Source organism: Elephas maximus, chromosome 3 (genome assembly GCF_024166365.1).
Source record: "Elephas maximus indicus isolate mEleMax1 chromosome 3, mEleMax1 primary haplotype, whole genome shotgun sequence".
Classification (NCBI taxonomy): domain Eukaryota; kingdom Metazoa; phylum Chordata; class Mammalia; order Proboscidea; family Elephantidae; genus Elephas; species Elephas maximus.
This window is the reverse complement of record NC_064821.1, coordinates 37,095,733-37,122,485: the sequence shown is the minus strand read 5'-3', so window position 1 is coordinate 37,122,485 and position 26,753 is coordinate 37,095,733. Positions and strand designations below refer to the sequence as shown.

The 26,753-nt window shown below is 42.4% G+C and overlaps 1 long non-coding RNA gene across 1 annotated transcript in view; it reads left to right on the top strand.

Annotated features, from left to right (window-relative positions):
* LOC126072334 (uncharacterized) overlaps nt 1–26,508 on the top strand; it is a 38,424-nt gene extending 11,916 nt beyond the window's left edge. The window contains exons 2-3 of the long non-coding RNA XR_007516490.1: nt 24,700–24,800; nt 24,886–26,508. This is a non-coding gene — a long non-coding RNA (uncharacterized LOC126072334). The remainder of the gene's footprint in view (nt 1–24,699; nt 24,801–24,885) is intronic.
* The last annotated feature ends 245 nt before the right edge of the window (nt 26,509–26,753 follow it).

Below are 26,753 nucleotides of genomic sequence, written 5' to 3'. Positions count from 1 at the left end.
CTCTATCAAGAGGAATAATCTACAAGTGACTGGAGTGCCAGAACAGGGGGGATAAGAGAAAATACTGACAGAATTGTTGAAAGTTTGTTGGCAGAAAACTTCCCTTATATTGTGAAAGTTGAGAAGATATCTATCCAAGAAACTCATTGAACCCCAAGCAAGGTAAATGCCAGAAGAAAGTCACCAAGACATATTATAATCAAACTTGCCAAAACCAAAGATAAAGAGAGAATTTTAAGAGTAGCTAGAGATAAATGAAAAGTCATCTGCAAAGGAGAGTCAATAAGACTAAGCTCAGACTACTCAGCAGAAAACATGCAGGCAAGAAGGCAATGGGACGACATATATAAAGCCTTGAAGGAAAAAAATTGCCAGCCAAGAATTCTATATCCAGCAAAACTGTCTCTCAAATATGATGGTGAAATTAGGGCATTTCCAGATAAACAGACGTTTATGGAATTTGTAAAAACCAAACCAAAATTACAAGATATACTAAAGGGAGTCCTCCAGTTAGAAAATTGGATAACAACCCAAGACTAGGACACAGGAGAGAACAACCAGATATCAACCAAGATAAGGAAGTCACAAAAACAAATCAAAGCTAAAACACTGAAAATAGAGAAACAGAGATTTCGTTATGTAAAAGATGACAACATTAAAACAAAAACGAGGGACTAAATACTGTAGTCATAGATCTTTCTTATGGAGAGGAAGTCAAGGCAATATCAAGAAGTAAAAGACTGATTTAAACTTAGAAAAATAGGGGTAGCCACAAAGGAAACTAATAATCCTACACATGAAAATTTAAAACAAGAAAAACATAAAGACTCAGCGAGTGCAAAATCAACAACAATGAAAAAGATGAAAAGAAAATACATAAAGAAAAACAATTCAAAACAGAAAATTAAGTGGAACAAAAAAACTGTCAACAACACACACAAAAAAGTCAAAATGACAGCACTAAATCCCCATCAATAATTACACTGAATGTAAATGGACTAAATGCACCAATAAAGAGACAGAGACTGGCAGAATGGATTAAAAAAAAAAAAAAAGATCTGCCTATATGCTGCCTGCAAGAGACACACCTTAGAATTAAAGACACAAATAAACTGAAACTCAAAGAATGGAAAAAAGTATATAAAGCAAACAATGAAAAAAGAGTAAAATCCACCACAAAAGATAAGGAAGGACACTATACAATGATTAAAAAGGGTCAATACACGAGGAGGATATAACCATAATAAATATTTATGCACCCAATGACAGGACCCCAAAATACATAAAACAAACTCTAACAACATTGAAAAGAGTGACAGACAGCTCCACCATAATAGTTGGAGACTTCAACACAGCACTTTCAGTGAAGGACAGAACATCCAGAACAAAGCTCAATAAAGACATGGAAAATTTAAATGCCACAATCAACCAACATGAACTCATAGACATAAACAGAACACTGCTTTCAACAGCAGCCAAGTATATGTTCTTTTCCAACGCACATGAAACATTCTCCAGAATAGACCACATATTAGGCTACAAAGCAAGCCTTAACAGAATCCAAAGCATTGAAATATTACAAAGCATCTTTTCTGACCATAAAGCCATAAAAGTAGAAGTCAATAACAGAAACAGCAGGGAAAAGAAATCAAACGCTTGGAAACTGAACAATATCCTGCTCAAAAAAGACTGGGTTATAGAAGACATGAAGGATGGAATAAAGAAATTCATAGAATCAAACGAGAATGAAAATACATCTGTCTTAGTCATCTAGGGCTGCTATAACAGAAATACCACAAGTGCATGGCTTTAACAAAGAGAAATTTATTCTCTCACTGTCTGGTAGGCTACAAGTCCAAATTCAGGACTTCAACTCCCAGAGAATGCTTTCTCTCACTGTAGGCTCTAGAGGAGGTCCTTGTCATCAGTCTTCTCTTAGTCTAGGAACATCTTAGCACTGGAAGCTCAGGTCCAAAGGATGTGCTCTGCTCCTGGTGCTGCTTTCTTGCTGGTATGAGGTACACCTGTCTATCTGCTCACTTCTCTCTTTTATATCTCAAAGGAGATTGGCTTAAGACACTATCTAATCTAGTAGACCTCATCAATATAACTGCCACTAATCCATCTTATTGCATCAAGTGATAGGATTTACAACACATAGGGAAATCACATCAGAAGATAAAATGGTAGACGATGACTTGGGTCTTAAAAGCTAGCAAGTGGCCATCTAAAATTCATTAACTGGTCTCAACCCACCTGGAGCAAAGGAAAATGAAGAACACCAAAGACATATGGTAAAGATGAGCCCAAGCGACAGAAAGAGCCACATAAACCAGAGACTCTATCAGGCTGAGACTGGAAGAACTAGATTGTGCCCAGCTACCACTGATGACTGCCCTGACAAGGAACACAACAGAGAATCCCTGTTGGAGCAGAACAGTGGGATGCAGATCTCAAATTCTTATGAAAAGACCAGGCTTAATGGTCTGACTGAGACTAGAGGGACCCTGGAGGTCATGGTCCCTGGAACTTTTGTTAACCCAAGATTGGAACCATTCCCAAAGCCAATTCTTCAGACAGGGATTGGACTGGACTATAAGATAGATAGTGCTACGGGTGAGGAGTGAGCTTCATGGCTCAAGTAGACACATGAGACTATATGGGCTACTCCTATCTGGAGGGGAGATGAGAAGGAAGAGGGGACAGGAGCTGGTCGAATGGGAATATAAGGTGAAGAGAAGGAAAGTGCTGTCTTATTAGGGGGAAAGCAGCTAGGAGTACATAGCAAGGTATGTATAACTTTTTGTATGAGAGTGACTTGATTTATAAACTTTCACTTAAAGCACAATAAATAAACTAATTTTTTTTTTAAAGGTAGAGAATCATACAATCATATAAGGAAGTCATGACCTAGCCAAGTTGACAGATATTTTGGGGGGACACAATTCAATCCATGAAAACATCCTACCAGAACCTTTGGGACACAGCAAAAGCAGTGCTCATAGGTCAATTTATAGCAATAAATGCACACATCCAGAAAGAAGAAAAGACCAAAATCAAAATGTTAACCCAGTGAAAGAAGCCCTCGGCACCAGAAAAAGCAAACAATAAAAATTAGAGCAGAATTAAATGAAATTGAGGATAGAAAAACAATTGAAAGAGATAACAAGACCAAAAGCTGGTTCTTTAGATCAACAAAATCGATAAACCATTGGCCAAACTGACAAAAGACAAATAGGAGAGGAAACAAATAACACAAATAAGAAATGAAATGGGCGATAACACAACAGACCCAACTGAAATTGAAAGAATCATAACAGATTACTATGAAAAATTGTACTCCAACAAATTTGAAAACCTAGAGGAGATGTGGAAACCCTGGTGGCATACTGGTTAAGTGCTACAGCTGCTAACCAAAAGGTCGGCAGTTTGAATCCACAAGGTCCTCCTTGGAAACTCTACAGGGCAGTTCTACTCTGTCCTATAGGGTCGCTATGAGTTGGAATCGACTCAACGGCAGTGGGTGGGTTCAGAGGAAATGGATAAACTTCTAGAAACATAGTACCTACCTAAACTAACACAGAGGCAGAACAACTAAATAAACCTATAACAAAAGAAGAGATCGAAAAGGTAATCAAAAAAACTCCAAACAAACAAAAAAAAAAGCCCTGGCCCAGATGGCTTCACTGGAGAATTCTACCAAACTTTCAGAGAAGAGTCATCACCACTACTATTGATGGTATTTCAGAGCACAGAAAAGGATGGAATACTCCCAAACTAATTCTAGGAAGTCAGCATATCCCTGATACTAAACACCAGGTAAAGATACCACAAAAAAAGGAAACTACGGCCAAATGTCCCTCATGAACATAGACATAAAAATCCTCAACAAAATTCTAGCCAATAGAATTCAACAATATATCAAAAAAATAATTCACCATGACCAAGTGGGATTTATACCAGGTATGCAGGGGTGGTTCAACATTGGAAAAACAATTAATGTAATACATCACATAAATAAAACAAAAGACAAGAACCACATGATCTTATCAATTGATGTAGAAAAGGCATTTGACAAAGTTCAACACCCATTCATAACAAAAACTCTCAGCAAAATAGGAATAGAAGGGAAATTCCCCAGCATAATAAAGGGCATTTATACAAAGTCAACAGCCAACATCATCCTAAATGGAGAGAGTCTGAAAGCATTCTTTTTGAGAATGGGAACCAGACAAGAATGCCCTTTATCACCACTCTTTATTCAATATTGGACTGGAGGTCCTAACCAGAGCAAACAGGCTAGATAAAGAAATAAAGCACACCCAAATTGGTAAGGAAGAAGTAAAAGTATCTCTATTTGCAGATGACATGATCTTATACTCAGAAAACCCTGAAGAATCCTCAAGAAAACTACTGAAACTAAATAAAAGAGTTCAGCAGAGTAACAGGATATAAGATAAACATACAAAAATCAGTTGAATTCCTCTACACCAACAAACAGAATGTCGAAGAGGAATCACCAAATCGAAACCATTTAGAACAGCCCCCAAGAAGACAAAATACTTAGGAATAAATCTAACCAGAGATGTAAAAGACTTATATGGAGAAAACTACAAAGCGCTACTGCAAGAAACCGTAAGAGATCAACATAAGTGGAAAAACATACCTTGCTCATGGATAGGAAGACTCAACACAAAGTGATCTATAGATAAAATGCAATCCTGATACAAATTCCAATGACATTTTTTAATGAAATGGAGAAACAAATCACCAACTACATATGGAAGGGAAAGAGGCTTCGGATGAGTAAAACATTATAGAAAAAGAAGAACAAAGTGGGAGGCCTCACACTGCTTGATTTTAGAACATATTATAACACCATAGTAGTCAAAACACCCTGGTACTGGTACAACAACAGATACTTAGATCAATGGAACAGAATAGAGAATCCAGACATAAATCCATCCACATATGAGCAGCTGATATTTGACAAAGACCCAAAGTCTGTTAAATGGAGAAAAGACAGTCTCTTTAACAAATGGTGCTGGCATAACTGGATATCCATCTGCAAATAAATGAAACAAGACCTGTACCTCACACCATGTACAAAAATAAACTCAAAATGGATCAAAGACCTAAATATAAAATCTAAATGATAAAAATCATGGAAGAAAAAATAGGGACAATGCTAGGAGGTCTAATATATGGCATAAACAGAATACAAAACATAACTAACAATGCACAAACACCAGAAGAGAAGCTAGATAATTGGGAGCGCCTAAAAATCAAACACCTGTGCTCATCAAAAGACTTCAAAAATGCAAAAAGACAACCTACAGGCTGGGAAAAAAATTTTGGCTGCGACATATCCAATAAGGGTCTAATCTCTAAAATCTACAAGATACTGCAACTCATCAACAACAAAAAGACAAATCATCCAATTAAAAAATGTGCAAAGGAGGCGGGGCCAAGATGGTGGAATAGCCAGATGCTTCTGGCAATCCCTCTTACAACAAAGATCCAAGCTAGGAGTCCTGAACATCAAAAGCAAAGTTAGAAAACAGACTGAGCGGCAGAGGGTGGGAGAGTCGGTTCAGAAGCAGAGAGGAGTTGCCGGACCTGAATTGCTGGGATCCCTCAGGTACCACTCCCAGGAGTGGCTGTGGCAGCTGGTAGTAGTGTTCAGCCACAGTTTCCTCAGGTAGACGCAGCCAACCACACAGGCTACTCACGCCACCGGAACCAGAGAAGAATGGCGCTTTCGGCAAAAGCTAAGTACTTGTGCATATTTTACCATGCCCCCTGCCGGCTTCAGAGGCTGTTGATTTCCCTGGGCCTGAGAGCCTGTTGAGTGCCTGGAGCTATCCTCCCGGCCTTGGAGAAGTAATAAATTCACAATTGGAGGGTAAAGATAATTTGCCAGCTCCACCAACCTGGAGAGCTCCGGGCGGAAGAAGCTCCTGTCCAGGCATAAATGGTCCATGGACTTTGAATACCTTTCCCCCTGCATGGATCTGTGAGGGCCTATTTCATGAAAATAGGCCTTGGTTGGCAGACTGCAACTGTTTCAGCTATGTGGTGGAGAGGTGGGTGTTTGATGATTGACACCACTTTGCCCATTAAACAGGGTCCTCACCTACCCACATAAGGGGCCTAAGGACTGGTGGCTCCACTCAGGTCACCCAGCCACCCGCGACAGGGGTCCAAGGATCACTAGTACCTCACAGTCCTTACAAACAAAAACATTGGGTGTCTATGGTCTGTCTGTAGAATGCACCCACATATTTGCTCTAGGGAAGAGGGACGTGCTTTCCTCAGAGTCACTTGGGGGACAATTCTCAGAGAATGACCCTTTGCTCCAATCAGATACTGGTATCTACACCTATCACCCCTGCCTCTCTAGGACTGTAGAACAGAGCCTGTACCACCCACTTGATGACCAGCTACCTGGACACCTGAGCTGAACCCATACAAGAAAAGTGAATGGACTCCTAGACTGATGTACCTGATAACAGCTCTACCATCCGGTGACAGGACATCAGAGATTCAAAGGCAAAAGATAATCAAGCTAGATAACTCAAGTAACCCATTTGGGCATACCAAAACAAAACAAAGCAAGAAGCTAGGGTACAGTAAACAAACATAAAATCAATACAATAACTTATAGATGGCTCAGACAACAGTCAATAACAAATCACAAAGAAAGAGACCATGATCGCTTCAACAAGCCCTCAAAACAAAGAATCAAGGGATCTTCTAGATGAAAGTGCCTTCCTGGAATTACCAGATGCAGAATACAAAAGATTAATATACAGTGCCCTTCAAGACATCAGAAAGGAGATCAGGACAAGCCAAACAACACACAGATAAAACAGTTGAAGAAATTAAAAAGATTATTCAAGAACATAATGAAAGATTTAATAAGCTGCAAGAATCCACGGAAAGACAGCAATCAGAAGTTCAGAAGATTAACAATAAAATTACAGAATTAGACAACTCGATAGAAAGTCAGAGGAGTAGAATCAAGCAAGTGGAAGCCAGAGTTGGTGAACTTGAAGATAAAGAACTTGGCACCAATATATTTGAAGAAAAATCAGATAAAAGAGTTTTTAAAAATGAAGAAACCTTAAGAATCTTGTGGGACTCTATCAAGAGAAATAACCTGTGAGTGACTGGAGTACCAGAGAGGCATAATGGGAAATACAGAGAGAATTGTTGAAGATTTGTTGGCAGAAAACACTCCTGATAGCGTGAAAGATGAGAAGACATCTATCCAAGATGCTCATCAAACTCCACATAAGGTAGATTTTAAAAGAAAGTCACCAAGACATATTATAATCAAGCTTGCCACAATAAAAATTATATTTTTAAAAATGGGCAAAAGATATGAACAGGCACTTCATTAAAGAAGACATTCAGGCGGCGAACAGATACATGAGGAAATGCTCAGGATCATTAGCCACTAGAGAAATGCAAATCAAAACTACAATGAGATTCCATCTCACTCCAACAAGGCTGGCATCAATCCAAAAAACACAAAAATAATAAGTGTTGGAGAGACTGGAGCACTTAATACACCTCTGGTGGGAATGTAAAATGGTACAACCACTTTGGAAATCAATTTGGTGCTTCCTTAAAAAGCTAAAAATAGAACTACCATATGATCCAGTAATCCCACTTCTTGGAGAAACAAGGGCCTTTACATGAACAGATTTATGCACATCCATGTTCATTGCAGCACTGTTTACAACAGCAAAAAGATGGAAGCAACCAACGTGCCCATCAGTGGATGAATGGATAAATAAATTATGGCATATTCACACAATGGAATACTGTGCACTGATGAAGAACAATGATGAATCCATGAAATATCTCATAACAGGGAGGAATCTGGAAGGCATTATGGTGAGTGAAATTAGTCAGTTGCAAAAGGACAAATGTTGTATAAGACCACTATTTTAAGAGCTTGGGAAATAGTTTAAACAGAGAAGAGAATATTCTTTGATGGTTACGAGATGGGGAAGGGAGGGAGGGAGAGAGAGGGGTTTTCACTAGTTAGATAGTAGATAAGAACTATTTTAGGTGAAGAGAAAGACAACATGTGGTACAGGAGAGGTCAGTGCAACTGGACTAAACCAAAAGCAAAGAAGTTTCCTGGATAAACTGAATACTTCGAAGGCCAATGTAGCAGGGGTGGGGGTTTGGGGACCATGGTTTCAGGTGACATCTAAGTCAATTGGCATAATAAAATCTGTTAAGATAACATTCTGCTTCCCACTTTGGAGAGTGGCGTCTGGGGTCTTAAATGCTAGCAAGCAGCCATCTAAGATGTATCAATTGGTCTCAACCCACCTGGAACAAAGGAGAATGAAGAACACCAAAGACACAAGGTAATTATGAGTCTAAGAGACAGAAAGCACCCATAAACCAGAGCCTACATCAGCCTGAGACCAGAAGAACCAGATGGTGCCTGGCTACAACTGATGACTTCTCTGAGAGAGAACAGAGAACCCCTGAGGGAGCAGGAGAGCAGTGGGATGCAGACCTCAAATTCTCATAAAAAGACCAGACTTAATGGTCTGACTGAGACTAGAAACACCCCGCTAGTCACGGTCCCCAGACCTTCTGTTAGCCCAAGACAAGAACCATTCCCAAAGCCAACTCCTCAGACAGGGATTGGTCTGGACAATGGGATAGAAAATGATACTGGTGCAGCATGAGCTTCTTGGATCAAGTATACATATGGGACTATGTTGGCATCTCCTGTCTGGAGGGGAGACGGGAGGGTGGAGGGGATCAGAAGCTGGCCGAATGGCCTAGAAAAGAGAGAACGGAGGGAAGGAGTGTAGTGTCTCATTAGGGGGAGAGCAGTAAGGAGTATATAGCAAGGTGTGTATAAATTTTTGTATAAGAGACTGACTTGATTTGTAAACTTTCACTTAAAGCACCATAAAAAAATTTTTTTAAATGTGCAAAGGATATGAACAGACGTTTCACCAAAGAAGACATTCAGGTGGCTAACAGACACGTAAGGAAATTCTCACGATCGTTAGCCATTAGGGAAATGCAAATCAAAACTACAATGAGATACCATTTCACCCCAACATTATTGGCAGAGATCAAAAAACAGAAATGCTGGAGAGGTTGCAGGGAGATTGGAATTCTTATGCACTGCTGGTGGGAATGCAAAATGGTGCAGCCATTTTAGAAAACAATATGGAACTTCCTTAAAAAGCTAGAAATATAAATACCATATGATCCAGTAATCCTACTCCTAGGAATATACCCTGGAGAAATAAGAGCTGTCATGTGAATAGACATGGACACCCATGTTCATTGCAGCATTACCCACAACAGCAAAAAGATAGAAACAACCTCAGTGCCCATCAACAGATGAAAGGATAAACAGACTATGGTACATACACACAATGGAATACTAAGCAACAATGAAGAATAATGATGAATCTGTGAAATAGCTCACAACATGGGTGAACCTGGAGAGCATTATGCTCAGTGAAATCAGTCAATCACAAAAGGACAAATACTGTATGAGACCACTATTATAAAAATTCATGAAAAGGTTTACACACACAAAAAAACAAGCTTTGATGGTTATGAGGGAGGGGAGGGGTGGAGAGGGAAGAACACTAACTAGACAAATAAGTGGCAATTTTGCTGAAGAGTAAGACAGTACACAATACTTGAGGAAGTTAGCCAACTTGACCAAGGAAAGTCATAAAGGCTTCACAGATGCATCCAAACTCCCTGAGGAACCGGGTTACTGGGTTGAGGGCTGGACACCATGGTTTCAGAGGACATCTAGCTCAATTGGCATAACATAGCTTATAAAGAAAATGTCCTACATCTGACTGTGGTGAGTAGCGTCTGGTGTCTTAAAAGGCTGGGAGTGGCCATCTAAGATACATCTACTGGTCCCATCTCGGCTCTAGCAGAAGAGAATGAAGAAAACAAAGACAAGAGAAAGATTAGTCCAAAGGACTAATGAACCACAGCTACCACGACCTCCACCAGTTTGAGCCCAGAACAACTAGATGGTGCCTGGCTACCACAGTCGGCTGCTCTGACAGGGATCACAATAGAGGGTCCTGGACAAAGCAGGAGAAAATGTAGAACAAATTCAAATTCACACACAAAAAAGAAAGAAAGACCAGACTTGCTGGTCTGACAGAGACTGGAGAAACCCCAAGAGTATGGCCCCTGGACACCCTAGTATTGAACCCACTCCTGAGGTTTACCCTTCAGCCAAACATTGGACAGGTCTAACGGGCAAACGAAAACACACTTGTGGAACGTGCTTTGTAGTTCAATCATGTATATGAGACTAAATGGGCACACTAGCCCAAAAGCAAAGATAAGAAGTAAGGAAGGGGAGGAAAACCGGAAGAATGGAAACAGGGAACCCAGGGTGGAGAAGGGGAGGATGTTAACACATCACTGGGTTGGCAACCAATGTCATAAAATAATTTGCAAATTGATTGTTTAGTGAGAAGCTAGTTTACTCGGTAAACTTTCACCTGAAACACATTAAAAAAAAAAAAAAAAAAGACTTCACCAAAAGAGTAAAAAGAGAACCTGCAGATTGGGGAAAAAAATTTTGGCTACAACGTATCTGATAAGGGTCTAATCTCTGAAATCTGTAGAATACATCAATACCTCAACAACAAAATGACAAATAATCCGACAGTTCACCAAAGAAGGCATTCAGGTGGCTAACAGACACATGAGGAAACGCTTGAGATCATTACCCATAGTTGTTGTTGTTAGGTGCCGTTGAGTCAGTTTTGACTCATGGCAATCCTACGTACGACAGAACGAAAACACTGCCATCCTCACAATCATTGTTATGCTTGACCCCATTGTTGCAGCCGCTGTGTCAATTCATCTGGTTGAGGGTCCTCCTCTTTTTCACTGACCCTCTACTTTACCAAGTATGATGTCTTTCTCCAGAAACTCGTCCCTCCTAATTACAAGTCCAAAGTACGAGAGATGAAGTCTCGCAATCCTTGCTTCTAAGGAGCATTCTGGCTGTACTTCTTTCAAGACAGATTTGTTCCTCTGACAGTCCGTGGTATATTCAATCTTCTACTCCAACTCCGTAATTCAAAGACGTCAATTCTTCTTCAGTCTTCCTTATTCATTGTTGAGCTTTTGCCTGCATATGAGGCGATTGGAAATCCCGTGGCTTGGGTGAGGCACACCTTAGTCCTGAAAGTGAATCTTTGCTTTTCAACACTTTAAAGAGGTCTTTTGTAGCAGATTTGCCTAATGCAACACGTTGATTTCTTGACTGCTACTCCCATGGGCATTGATCGTGGATCCAAGTAAAATGAAGTCCTTGACAACTTCAATCTCTTCTCCATTTATCATGATGTTGCTTATTGGTCCAGTTATGAGAATTTTTGTTTTCTTTACATTGAGGTGTAATCCATAGTGAAGGCTGGTAGTAGTCTTTGATCTTCCTTAGTAAGTACTTCAAGTCTTCTTCACTTCAGCAAGCAAGGTTGTGTCAACTGCATATGCAGGTTGTTAATGAGTCTTCCTCCAATCTCAATGCCATGTTCCTCTTCATAAAAATATAGCCCAGCTTCTAGAATTATTTGCTTAGCATACAGGCTGAATAAATATGGTGAAAGGATATAATCCTGACACACACCTTTCTTGACTTTAAACCATGCAGTATCCCCTTGTTCTGTTCAAATGACTGCCCCTTGATCTGAGTACAGATTTCTCATAAGCACAATTAAGTGTTCTGGAATTCCTATTCTTTGCAATGTTATCCATAATTTGTCATGATCTACACAGTCGAATGCTTTTGCACAGTCAATAAAACACAGGTAAATGTCTTCCTGGTATTCTCTGCTTTCAGCCAAGATACACCTGACATCAGCAATGATATCCATCATTCCATGTCCTCTTTAGAATCTGGCTTGAGCTTCTGGCAGTCCTCTGTTGATGTACTGCTTCAGTCACTTTTGAATGATCTTCAGCAAAATTTTACTTACATGTGACACCTTTCTGGGGAATAGGCATAAATATGAATCTCTTCCAGTTGGTTGGCCAGGAAACTGTCTTCCAAATTTCTTGACCAAGATGAGTGAGCACCTACAGAGCTGCATCTACAGAGCTGCATCTCTTTGTTGAAACATCTCAATTGATATTCTGTCATTTCCTGGAGGCTTGTTTTTCAACATTCCTTTCAGTGCAGCTTGGTCTTCTTTCTTCAATACCATCAGTTCTTGATCATATGCTACCTCCTGAAATGGTTGAACGTCAACCATTTCTTTTTGGTACAGTGATTCTGTATATTCCTTTCATCTTCTTTTCGATGGCACCTCCTTAAAAAGCTAGAAATAGAAATACCGTACAACCCAGCAATGCCACACCTAGAGAAATAAGAGCCATCACATGACTGGACACATGCACATCCACGTTCATTCACAATAGCAAAAAGATGGGAACAACCTAAGTGTCCATCAACAGATGAATGGGTAAATTATGGTACATACCCACGATGGAACACTATGCAGAGATAAATAATGATGAATTCATGGAACATCTCACAACACGGATGAATCTAGACGGCAATATGCTGAGTGAAATAAGTCAATCACAAAAGGATAAATATTGCATGAGACCCCGTTATAAAAACTCAAGGAAAAAAAAACTCAAGAAAAGGTTTACACACAGAAAAAGCCATCGTTGACCTTTACGAAGGAGAGGAGAGACTGGAAGCGAAAATCGCTAACTAGATAGTAGACAAGTGTTAACTTTGGTGAAGGGAAAGAAAACACACAATATAGAGGAACTCAGCACAACATGACCAAGGCAAAGTCATAGGAGCTTCCTGGACACATCCAAACACCTTGAGGGACTGAATTACCGGGGCTGAGGGCTGAGGACCATGGTCTAGGGCAACATCTAGGTCAGTTGGCATAACAGTTCATAAAGAAAATGTTCTACATCCTACCTTGGTGAGAAGAGACCAAAGTCTTAAAAGCTTGCAAGCAGCCATCTAAGATACATGTATTGCAAGCAGCTATCTAAGATGCATCTATCGGTCCTATCCATCTGGAGCAAAGGAGAATGAAGAAAACCAAAGGTACAAGGAAAATATTAGTCCAAATGACTAATGGACCACATGAACCAGAGCCTCTACCAGCCTGAGCCCAGAAGAACTAGATGATGTCCAACTACCACCATCAACCACTCTGACAAAGATCACAATAGAGGGTCCTGGACAGAGTGAGAGAAAAATGTACAACAAAATTCAAATTCACAAAAAAAGAACCAGACTTACTGGTCTGACAGAGACTGGAGGAACCCCCAAGACTATGACCGCTGGACACCCTGCTAACTCAGAACCGAAGCCACTCCTGAAGTCCACTTCTAAAGATTAAACCCATTGCCATCGAATCAACTCCAACTCATAGTGACGCTATAGGACAGAGTAGAACTACCCCATACAGCTTCCAAGGAGCACCTGGTGAATTCAAACTGCCAACCTTTTATTTAGCAGCTGTAGCACTTAAACATTATGCCACCAGGGTTTCCATTAGACAGGCCTATAAAACAAACATAGCAATGATTGAGAGGATGGCACAGGACCAGGCAGTATTTCGTTCTTTATAACAGAATGAAACCTAACTCAATGACACCTAACAACAACATAAAACAAGCAATAACACACCTGAACAATGTGCTTATTATTTCAGTCAAGTATATGAGACCAAAGGGGAAACACGTGCCCAAAGGCAAAGACGAGAAGGCAGGAAGGGACAGGAAAACAGGACAAATAAGGAAAACCCAGGGTGGAAACGTGGAGAGTGCTGACACATTGTGGTAATTTCAAACAATGGCACAAAACAATTTGTGTATAAATTTTTCAATGAGAAACTAATTTGTGCTGTAACCTTTCCCCTGAAGCACAATAAAATTTTTTTTAATCATAATAAAAAGTTATGCCTTAATTGAGAAGTCTTTGGGTAGTGCAAATGATTAAGTGCTCAGCTGCTAACCAAAAGGCTGGAAGTTTGAGTCCACCCAGAGGTGCCTTGGAAGAAAGGCTTGGTGGTCTACTTCTGAAAAATCAACCATTGAAAAGCCTATGGAACCCAGCTCTACTCTGATACACATGGGGCCACCATAAATCAGAGCCAACCGCACAGTAACTGGTTGGCTGTTGTTCTTGTTGTTGTTAGGTGCCTTCAAATCCATTCTGACTTACAGCAACCCTATGTACAACAGAATGAAACATTGCCTAGTCCTGTGCCATTCTCTCAGTCCTTGTTATGCTTGAGTTCATTGTTGCAGCCACTGTGTCATTCCATCTCGTTGAGCGTTTTCCTCTTTTTCGCTGATTCTCCACTTTACCAAGCTTTGTGTTCTTCTTCAGGGACTCGTCTCTCCTGAAAACATGTGGAAAACATTTGAGACATAGTCTCACCATCCTTTCTTCTAAGGAGCATTCTGGTTGAACTTCTTCCTAGACAGATTTGTTCATTCTTTTGACGGTCCATGGTATAGTCAGTATTCTTCACCAACAGCACAATTCAAAGGTGTCAATTCTTCCTCGCTCTTCCTTAGTCATGGTCCAGCTTTCACATGCATATGAGGCAGTTGAAAACACCCTGGCTTGGGTCAGACGCACTGTAGTCTTCAAAGGTGACATCTTTGCTTTTCAATACTTTAAAGAGGTCTTTTGCAATAGACTTGGCTAATGCAATGAGTCTTTTGATTTCTTGACTGCTCGTTCCATGGGTGTTGATTGTGAATCCAAGCAAAATGAAATCCTTGACAACTTCAATTTTTTCTCCATTTATCATGATGTTGTTTATTAGTTCAGTTGCAAGGATTTTTGTTTTCTTAATGTTGAGGTGTAATCCATACTGAAGGCTGTGGTCTTTGATCTTCATCAGAAGTACTGTAAGTCCTCTTCATTTTCAGCAAGCAAAGTTGTGTTATCCTCATAATGCAGGTTGTCAATGAGTCTTCCTCCAATCCTGATGCCCACTTCTTCTTCATATAGTCCAGCTTCTGTGATTATTTGCTTAGCGTACAGATCAAACAGGTATGGTGAAAGGATACAACCCTGACACACACGTTTCCTAACTTTAAACACACAGTATCCACATCTTTCTGGTATTCTCTGCTTTCAGCCAGGATCCATATGACATCAACAATGATATCCCTTGTTCCACATCCTCTTCTGAATCCAGCTTGAATTTCTGGCAGTTCTCTGTCAATGTACTGCTGCAGCTGCTCTTGAATGATTTTCAGCAAAATATTACTTTCGTGTGATATTAATGGTATTGTTCGATAATTTCCGCATGCGGGTAGATCACCTTTCTTGGGAATAGGCATAAATGTGTACCCCTTCCAGTTAGTTGTCCAGGTAGCTGTCTTCCAAATTTCTTGGAATAGATGAGTGATCACTTTCAGCTCTGCATCCGTTAGTTGAAACATCTCAGTTGGTATTCCATCAATTCCTGAAGCCTTGTTTTTTGCCAATGCCTTAAGTTTTTTTTTTTTTTTTAAGTGCAGTTTGGACTTCCTCCTTCAGTACCATTGATTCATGATCATATGCTACCTCCTGAAACGGTTGGGCATTGACCAGTTCTTTTTGGTATAGTGACTCTGTGTATTCCTTCTATCTTCTTTCGATGCTTCCTGTGTTGTTTAATATTTTCCCTGTAGAATCCTTCAGTATTGTGACTCACGGCTTGAATTTTTTCTTCAGTTCTTTCAGCTTGAGAAATGTTGAACGTGTTCTTTCCTTTTGGTTTTCTATCTCCAGGTCTTTGCACATGTCATCATAATACTTTGTCTTCTCAAGCCGCCTTTTGAAATCTTCTGTTCAGCTCTTTTACTTCATTAATTCTTCTTTTCACTTTAGCTACTTGACATTCAAGAGCAAGTTTCAGAGCCTCTTCTGACATCCATTTTGGTCTTTTCTTTCTTTCCTGTCTTTTTAATGATCTCTTATTTTCTTCATGTATGATGTCCTTGATGTCATTCCACAATTCATCTGGTCTTCAGTCACTAGTGTTCGATGCATCAAATCTATTCTTGAGATGGTCTCTGAATTCAGGTGGGATATACTCAAGGTTGTACTTTTGCTCTTGTGGACTTGTTCTAATTTTCTTCAGTTTCAACTTGAATTTGCATATGAGCAGTTGATGGTCTGTTCGGCAGTTGGCCCCTGGCCTTGCTCTTACTGATGTTATCGAGCTTTGCCATCTTCTCAACTGGTTGGTTGGTTGGCTCTAATTGAGTAGAGTGTTAACTCTGCCAGGTAAAATAATTGGCAAGTTCCATCTTAAATGAGTATAACATTAAAGAGTTAACTAGTTATGTCCTAATTGAGGAGTTCTAGGTGGTGCAAACAATTAACATGCTCAGTTGCTAACTGGTTGGTTCTAACTGAGTATATTAAACGATGCAGGAAGCATCAAAAGAAGATGGAAGGAATACACAGTCATTATGCCAAAAAGAATTGGTCGACATTGAAACATTTCAGGTGGTAGTGTATGAACAGGAATCAATGGTACGGAAGGAAGAGATCAAGCTGTACTTAAGGCACTGGCAAAAAACAAGGCTCTAGGATTTGATGGAATACCAATTGAGATGTTTCAACAGATGGATGCAGCACTGGAAGTGATCACTCGTCTATGCCAAGAAATTTGGAAGACAGCTACTTGGTCAACTGACTGGAAGGGATCCATATTTATGCCTATTCCCAAGAAAGATGATGCAACCAATGTGGCAATTATCGAACAATATCATTAATATCACACAAAAGTAAAATTTTGCTGAAAATCATTCAAAAGCGGCTGTAGCAGTACATTGACAGAGAACTGCCCGAAATTCAATCTGGATTCAGAAAAGGACATGGAACCAAGGATTTCATTGTTGATGTCATATGGATCCTGGCTGAAAGCAGAGAATACCACAAAGATGTTTACCTCTGTTTGACTATGCAAATACATTTGACTGTGTGGATCATGACAAATTATGAATAACATTGAGAAGAATGGGAATTCCAGAACACTTAATCATGCTCATGAGGAACCTGTACATTAATCAAGGCAGTCACTCAAACAGAACAACGGGATACTGCATGGTTTAAAGTCAGGAAAGGTGTGCATCAATCTATATGCTGAGTGACGATCAAAGACTACAGCCTTCAGTACGGATTACACCTCAACATAAAGAAAATAAAAACTCTCACAACTAGACCAATAAGAAACATCATGATAAACGGAGAAAAGATTGAAGTTGCCAAGGATTTCATTTTATTTGGACGCGCAATCATCACCCATGGAAGCAGCAGTTGAGAAACCAAATGACACTTTGCATGGGGCAAGTCTGCTGCAAAAGACTTCTTTCAAAGTGTTAAAAAACAAAGATGTCACCTTGAAGACCAAGGTATGCCTGACCAAATCCATGGTATTTTCAATGGCCTCATGTGCATGAGAAAGCTGGATAATGAATACGGAAAATTGAAGAAGAATTCATGCCTTTGAATTGTGGTATTGGAAAAGAATATTGAATGTACCATGGGCTGTCAGAATGAACAAATCTGTCTAGGAAGAAGTACAACAAAAATGCTCCTTAGAAGCAAGGATGACAAGCCTTTGTCTCATGTACTTTGGACATGTTATCAGGAGGTATTAGTTCCTGGAGAAGGACATTATGCTTGGTAAAGTGGTAAAAACAAAACAAAAAAAAAAAACAGGAAACCCCTCAATGAGATGGATTGACACAGCGGCTGCAACAATGAGCTCAAGCATAACAAGGATTGTAAGGATGGTGCAGGGCCATAGGGTCACTATGAGTCGGAACCAACTTCATGGAACCTAACAACAACAACAACAATTGAGGATAATGTTAACCCTGCCAGACAAAAGAATTAACAAGTTAGATCCACAAAACTTTAATCATCTGTCTCTCTCATTTTTATTTTTGTAGGGCAGAGAAGAGAAAAAGTACCTTTTTCCGCCAAAACACAAGTCTGGCATTACCTTAGCACCAGGTACAGTGAGGTCACTTCTTTAGCCATCTTTGCACGTTGACCCAGAGGCACTCCTGGAGTTCACAGCGGCCTCATGGGTTTGCCTGCAGATCTGACCCATTCCTGAGTCAGGCAGGCCTCCTCTCCTAACACGTCCTCCTGGAGACCATGACATCAGGCTTGATTCCCCCTGCAGCCGTGACATTTGCTCATGAAATATGAAACACAGGGGCCTCCTGCCTCTTAAAACTCCCTCCTGGGGTAACTCTATCCCCTCTGTTTTTATCATGAGCTCATTAAAACAACTGCAGTTCACCGGAATCTGAACTCAACCCTACCACGCCTCCCTTGCACCTACTGGCAAAACAAGCTGCTTTTCTTAGCAGATCTCTTCTCTACATTTTTTCCTTTTAGTCCTCCTTGTAGCAGTAATGCTGGTGACATTTCTGTTGGATACAATGGACTGTTTTCCTGCAATGCTCTGGCCCGGAAAACCAATGGCACTAGTAGAGGTGGGGGTGGCCTGTCCTGCTGACACCAGGTGGGCACACAAGTTCTGATACTCTTTCCAACACAACTAGATAGTGCCTGGCTACCACCACTGACTGCTCTGACAGGGATCACAGTAGAGGGTCCCGGACAGAGCTGGAGAAAATGTAGAACAAAATTCTAACTCACAAAAAAGGACAGACTTACTGGTCTGACAGAGACTGGAGAAAATGTAGAACAAAATTCTAACTCACAAAAAAAGACAGACTTACTGGTCTGACAGAGACTGTAGAAACCCCGAGAGTATGGCCCCGGGACCCCCTTTTAGCTCAGTAATGAAGTCACTCCTGAAGTTCACCCTTCAGCCAAAGATTAGACAGGCCCATAAAACAATAGGAGACTAAAGGGGCACACCAGCCCAGCGGCAAGGACGAGAGGGCACGAGGGGAATGGAAATCTGGTAATAGGAACCCAAGGTCGAAAGCGGAGAGTGTTGACATGTCTTGGGTTTGGTAATCAATGTCACAAAATGATATGTGTACTGTTTAAGGAGAACCCAGTTTGTTCTGCAAGCCTTCATCTAAAGTACAATAATTAAAAAAAAATAATTTTGACACTCAGGCCAGCTGAGCTGGTGGGTGGGCCAGTAGATGCTGAACAGGGTTCTCCTTCCAGGTGTGAGGCCCAACATATGTGCTTGGAGCAGAATCAGGCACGCAAAGGGGTTCTCCCCAGGCTTCTTCCTTGGATATGGAGCCCTCATTGTGGAAAGGTGGAACCCTGGTCACAGCAGCTCCTGACTATTGCTTTTGTGTGTGTGTGTGGTAAAAATATATATAACAGGCTGCAAATTAGCAGCCCCACATATAAATTGATATGTAATACAATTAAGCAAAAAATGTAACTCTTGGTTTAATCAAATAGGAAATGTAGAGAATATTGCAATTTTGACAAGCCTAGAAATCATACTGTCAGTCCTAAAGGAACTGAAGAGCCCGAATCACAAGCATGGGTTATTTAAAAAAAAAAAAAAAAAGGAATGTGTCAACCTCTAGCCCATTGTCCTGTTTAATTTTTTTTCATATTTGTAACTGTTTACAAATGTGTTACTTATTGATGTGTCTCTGTTTATTACCTGCCTGCTCGACTACAAAGTAAGGTTCATGGGAGCAGGGCCCTTACCTGCCTTGTTCAATGCTGTAACCCCAGTCGCTAGAATAGCACCTGATAAAGAGTTGTTGTTGTTAGGTTCCATCGAGTTGGTTCCGACTCATAGTGACCCTATGCACAACAGAACGAAACACTACCCGGTCCTGCACCATCCTCACAATCGTTATGCTTGAGGTCATCCTTGCAGCCACTGTATCAATCCACCTCATCCAGGGTCTTCCTCTTTTCCGCTGACCCTGCACTTGGCCAAGCATGATGTCCTTCTCCATGGACTGATCCCTCCTGACAACATGTCCAAAGTATGCAAGACGCAGTCTCGCCATCCTTGCTTCTAAGGAGCATTCTGGTTGCACTTCTTCCAAGACAGATTTGATCATTCTTTTTCACTAACACCACAATTCAAAGGCGTCAGTTCTTCTTCGGTCTTCCTTATTCACTGTCCAGCTTTCACACGCATATGATGCGATTAAAAATATCATGGCTTGGGTCAGGCCCACCTTAGTCTTCAGGGTGACATCTTTGCTCTTCAACACTTTAAAGAGGTCCTTTGCAGCAGATTTACCCAGTGCAACGCGTCTTTTGATTTCTTGACTGCTGCATCCATGGCTGTTGATTGTGGATCCAAGTAAAATAAAATCCTTGACAACTTCAATCTTTTCTCCATTTATCATGATGTTACTCATTGGTCCAGTTGTGAGGATTTTTGTTTTCTTTATGTTGAGGTGTAATCCATACTGAAGGCTGTGGTCTTTGATCTTCATCAGTAAGTGCTTCAAGTCCTTTCCACTTTCAGCAAGCAAGGTTGTGTCATCTGCATAACGCAGGTTGTTCATGAGTCTTCCTCCAATTGTGATGTCTCATTGTGGAATGACATCAAGGACATCATACATGAAGAAAGCAAGAGCTAATTGAAAAGACAGGAAAGAAAGAAAAGACCGAGATGAATGTCAGAGGAGACTCTGAAACTTACTCTTGAATGTCGAGCAGCTAAAGCAAAAGGAAGAATTGATGAAGTAAAAGAACTGAACAGGAGATCTCAAAGGGCAGCACAAAAAGAAAAAGTATTATAATGACATGTGGAAAGAGCTGGAGATGGAAAACCAAAAGGGAAGAACACGCTCAGTGTTTCTCGAGCTGAAAGAACTGAAGAAAAAATTCAAGCCTTGAGTTGTAATAGTGAAGGATTCTATGGGGGAAAATATTAAACAACCCAAGAAGCATCAAAAGAAGTTGAAAAGAATACACAGAGTCATTATACCAAAAAGAATTAGTCGATGTTCAAACATTTCAAGAGGTAGCTTACGATCAGGAACCGATGGTACTGAAGGAAGAAGTCCAAGCTGTGCTGAAGGCATTGGCGAAAAACAAGGCTCCAGAAATTGATGGAATATCAATTGAGATGTTTCAACAAACAGATGCAGCGCTGGAGGTGCTCACTTGTCTATGCCAAGAAATGTGGAAGACAGCTTCCTGGCCAACTGACTGGAAGAGATCCATATTTATGCCTATTCCCAAGAAGGGTGATCCAACCGAATGTGGGAATTATAGAACAATATCATTAATATCACACGCAAGCAAAATTTTGCTGAAGATCATTCAAAAATGGCTGCAGCAGTATATCGACAGGGAACTGCCAGAAATTCAGGCCGGATTCAGAAGAGGACGTGGAACCAGGGATATCATTGCTGATGTCAGTTGGATACTGGCTGAAAGCAGAGAATACCAGAAGGATGTTTAAAAAATGTTTACCTGTGTTTTATTGACTATGTAAAGGCATTCGACTGTGTGGATCATATAAAATTATGGATAACGTTGGGAAGAATGGGAATTCCAGAAGACTTAATTGTGTTCATGAGGAACCTTTACATAGACCAAGAGGCAGTTATTCGGACAGAAAAACGGGATACTGATTGGCTTAAAGTCAGGAAAAGTGTGCTTCAGGGTTGTATTCTTTCACCATACCTATCCAATCTGTATGCTGATAAAGAGTAGGTGCTCAATAAATAGTTGTTGAACAAAAGCTAAACGATTACTGCAAATTGTTAAGCGATAAAAGTAAGGTATAAAAGTATGTCTATACAGTCCGATCTCAATTATGTTTTACACATATGCAAAGAAAATACATGGGACAAAAACAGAAAAATGCATATATATAACAAAACATTTGCTGGAAGCATGTAATTAATGTCACTGAATGGTACATGTCGAAATTGTTGAATTGCTATATGTTTTGCTGTGTATATTTTCACTGTGATTAAAAAAAAAAAATTGCCCATTCAGCAATTTTACAGATACAATTTGGTGACATTGATTGCATTCATCATCTTGTGTAATCATCACTACTCTTTTTCCAAATCCTTCTGCTGCCACTAACAGAAGCTCAGAGCCCTCTAAGCAATGACTCTACTCCACCAGCACCCTCACCCCTGATAACCACTAATAATCTTTGGTCCCTATATATTTGCCTACTTCCTGTAAGTGAGGTCATACAGTATTTGTCCTTTTCCGACTTACTTATTTCACTCAGCATAATGTTTTTGAGGTTCATCCAGGTTGTAGCATATATCAGAACTTCATTTCTCTTTATGGCTGAGTAGTATTCCATTGCATGGATGGACCACATATTGTTAGTTCCTCTGTTGGTGGACACTTGTGTTGTCTCAACCTTTTGGCTATTGTGAATAATGTGTAGCGAACATGGGTGTGCACTATCCGTTTGCCATCCTACTTTCAGTTCTTTTGGGTCTATACCATGGATTGGAATTGCTGGGTCATTTGGTAGTTCCATATCTGAACTTTTGAGGAACTCCCAGGCTGTTTTCTACCTCCTTGTGGTCTTATAGTGCACCTAGCTGGTGGACGGCTCTCTCCTGTCCCTGGTGCCTTCACTGCTTCTCCCTCAGCAACTAGACCCCTCCCTGGGACTCTGGGTGATACAGCCAAGAAAGGCTCATGGTTCCCATCTCTCCATAGTGACCCATCTAACAAGAAGTGGCTCCGCATGCAGGCCCAAGACTCCGTCACCATCTGGGTCAGCAAGGTCATGGGCTTGTCCTTCACACAGGGCCTGGGTGCGGAAGAGTAGGCCCTGTTGAGGGCCTTCAAGTCCTTCTTTGTGGAGTTTAGCTGCCCACCCATGTTATCCGTGGAAAGTAGGGTAAGGTCCATCTCAGCAAGCACAACTACCTGGGTGTCTGGGCCAAAGTACTGAAGGTCAGGGGAGGTGCTCTGGAGGACAGGGGGTGGTAGCAACGGTCTGGGCTCCTTTCCCCTGGAGCTTGAGGAGGGGGTGATGGGGCAGGTTGCTTTTGAAACTTGAGTGGGGGGAGTAGCTTGGGGCCAAGCAAATGAACAGAAGCTAAAGCCCAGGCAGGGCTGCCCCATCTGCCCTAAGTAGTTTGCTTTGTTCCTAAGCGAGAAGGGGCCTCTATAGAGAACCTGGAGAGGGGGGTGGGCAGGGAGCACCGGGCGTGGGAGGTAGGCCAGTCCCAGCATGATGCACACATCACCCCCTGCAGATTTACAAGTTGCTTGTCAAGCAACTTGGCAAATGCCAAAAGACCAAGAAGTTGTACCTGGGCCCCGAGGAGGGCAGGCCCAGCTGGCTGATCCTGTCCTTCAGTGACTTAGGCATAGCCACATTACAGGTGGGGTGCAGGCTCCCTCCAGGCCATCCAGGGCACAGGCCCAACCTAGCTGGGAAGAGAGGGGCAGGTGGGGTCAGCAGGCCTGCTCAGGACCGTCCAAGGGGCAGGACAGCTGGCCAGACGGACTGGGCTCAGCAGGGATGTTGAAGGTAGACCTGGGGGGCAGGGCTGGAACCTCACCTTGTGGGAACCTGGATCTTCAGGTGCAAGCCAATTGAGCCACAGACCTGGGAAAAGGGTGAGAGGGGTTGTGCACTCTCAGTGTCACACATATACATATGCAATGTTGTCTTAGTTCCCTAGAGCTGCTGTAACAGAAATGCCACAAGCAGGGGGGCTTTAACAAACGAATTTATTTTTGCACAGTTTAGGAGGCTAGAAGTCCAAATTCAGGGCGCCAGCTCTCAGGGATGGTTCTCTCTCTGTCAGCTCTGGAGGAAAGTCCTTTTCTCTTTCCTGCTTCTATTTCTCTGTTCCTTGGTGATCTTCACGTGGCATCTATCTTTCCCCCATTTATGCTTCCTTGCTTCTGTGCCAAATCTGCTCTTTTTATATCTCAAAAGTGATTGGCTTAAAATACACCCCACCCTGATATGACCTTATTAATGTAACAAAGAAAACCCTATTCCCAATTGGGATTACTCTGCAGGTACAGGGGTTAGGATTCCAACACATATTTTAGGTGGACACAATTCAACCTATAACAAATGCACATGCAAGACACACCACACAGTGCAAACCCACATGTGCACACATATACTCACACACACCCACCCACACACGTGCGTGCATGCACACTCATGCTCACATGCAGTCATGCACATACATGCATGCTGACATGCATTCACATATGTGCATCTCCCTGAGAGCCAGATCAAGCACCCCAACCTCCACAGCCAAGGCCCTTGTGTACAGAGACATGCAGTGCTGCCAGGCGGGTCACAGCCTCCCAAGCCTGACAGACATCCAGAGGAGAGCCTCACCAACCAGAACATCCCCCTTAGCACCGACCGTGTCTGACCAGTGTGACGATCGAGGTGGGCCACATGCTCACCCTCAGTGATGCCCCAGGGCCTGGTTCTCTCGGCTGTGAACTGGGTCCTGTTGTGGCATGAGGTCAGTGCCTGAGCCAGAACCTGGGCAGTCCCCAGCTGTCTTCCCTGAGGGCTTGGGAATGAATGGGGCTTCCTCAATGGCAGGCCAGAGCAGGCTTTGGTGACACGGCCCCAGAGTGGGGATGGGCTGCCAGGGAGTGCCCCCCAATGGGCTCCCAGTCTTACCATCTCCAGGGGGTCCTGCCTCAGTCTCCGGTGTGTTGGCGGCAATGGTGGGGATGTGATTCGGTGTTCTCTCTGACCCCAGATGTGAATCCAGGAGCTGCTCCTTCCATGTGCACCTTGGCCAGTGTCCTGACTTCTGACCGCACTCCATAGGATGGGGAGCTGACTGCTTATGGAGCCGAGGTAGTGCACATAGACCATCTCACTGTGCTTGGCCAAACAGTAGGGGCTCATCTCACAGAAGCTAAAATCGCTCTGTTGCTTTCAGGGTTCTCGGATGTATCAAGTCCCAGGGCCCTGGTGAGGATCGATTCCATTCTGCGATGAGAGCACACAGCAGCTCCTGTGAAGGTCCTAACAGCAACCAAGGGACGTCACTCCCCAGCGGCCCAGCTGTACCGAGCTGCACACCCTCATGGCTGTGGTCCTAGTGGACCAGAAGCACAAACGTTTTCCATCAGCGCCTATAGGCACGTGCGCCAAGTAGAACTCCTTGTGGCAAATAGATCATGGCTGCAGGGTTGGTGATGTGACATACTGGGTTCTCCTGGGAAGAGTACGTCATCAAACAAAGAATGGGATGGCCACTCTGGAAAGTTAGAGACCCCTGATCCTGTGCTCAGCCTGAGCATATTCCCCGGGGCCCAGCCTGCCCTCCTGTGTCCAGAGGAGGAGGTGGCAAACCTCCCAGAGAGGCCCAGGCGTGGAATCCTAGAGTTCTTACCTCCTTCCCTTACAGAAGGAATTTTTTTAAATCCATATACAGGGATTGGGAAGGACCTCCTTCCCCACCTTCCCCTGAGCCTTCCCTCCCATTCACGCTGCTAAACAATCTCCTTGTTGTTAGCTGCCGTCAATTTGGCCTGACTCATGGTGACCCCCTACACAACAAAACAATGCTGCTTGGCCCTGTGCCATCCCCATGATCTGGGATTGAACCGTCATGATCCTGTGGTGCAGTGAATTGCTATTTTATGGCCCTTCTAGCCACGGTTGTGTAACTCCTACAAAGTGACTGAGTGGAGCTATGTAAATGAGATGCTTGTGGCCCACCCAGGGGATTGGGCAGCTTGCTTAAAATGTAAATAAAGTGCGTGGCACCCTTGTAGGGTTGGGGTTGTGTAAACAAGGTGCATGGAACCCTAACAAGGGGATTGGTCAGTTTTACCATATCACTAGGCTTAAAAAGAAAGCCAGCTCCAGAGCAGAGGGAGGACCTCAGTATCATCAAGATAGAAGAGCCAGGAGTGGAGCACATTCTTTGGACCCAGGGTCTCTGTGCTGAGAACCTTCTAGAGCCAGGAGACAGACAGCTGTAATGCTGGAGCCAGCATGAGAGGGCAAGAAACGGTAGCAAGCAAGGCAGAGTTCAGCGGCAGGGAAATGGCAGCAGCAGAACCAGGAGACTGGTGCAAGACAGTGCAGTGGGCTTCCTAGCCCATGGGGCGAGGTGCCTACAGTGGGCATGTAGACCCATGGGGTGAGAGATCTGAGCCCTTCGGGCTGGAGGCTTCCTGGTGGTGTGAGAAGCCTCCAGGCACTTATCAGTGAGCTAAAGAGCTTTGTAACACTTGCCTAAGCAGGGCCCAGGCCAAAAGCAGAGGCCCAGACTGGGAGCAGGGCCCAGGCTGAGAGCAAGGGCCTAGCGGCAGCAGCTAAAAAGAAGCTGCCTTGATCAAAGAACTGTATCCTGAGTTGTCCCTGTTACTTACAAGTTGGTCCTGATCCTGAATTGTAACCTGTTACTCCCCTAATAAACCCCATAACCTTGAGTATGGACTGTGCGTTCTATATGGCCATTGCAATAAATTATGGAACCCAGGAGAGAAGTAGAGAGTGCCATGGGAGGGATGGCTGGTGGCAGAATTGGTAAAAAAAAAAGGTTGGAGGGTAGATGTCTGTCTGACATTGATGGTGATTATCTTCCCTCCTCGTGAAGTTAGAGGAGGAGGTCTGACACCACACCATTTTTACAAATCCATAGGCTTTTTACAGGCTGATTTTCAGATGTAGATTGTCAGGCCTTTCCTCCTAGTCTGTTTTAGTCTGGAATCTCCACTGAAAAATGTTCAGCATTATAGCAATACGCAAGCCTTCGTGGACAGATGGGTGGTAGCTGTGCGCGAGGTGCGTTGG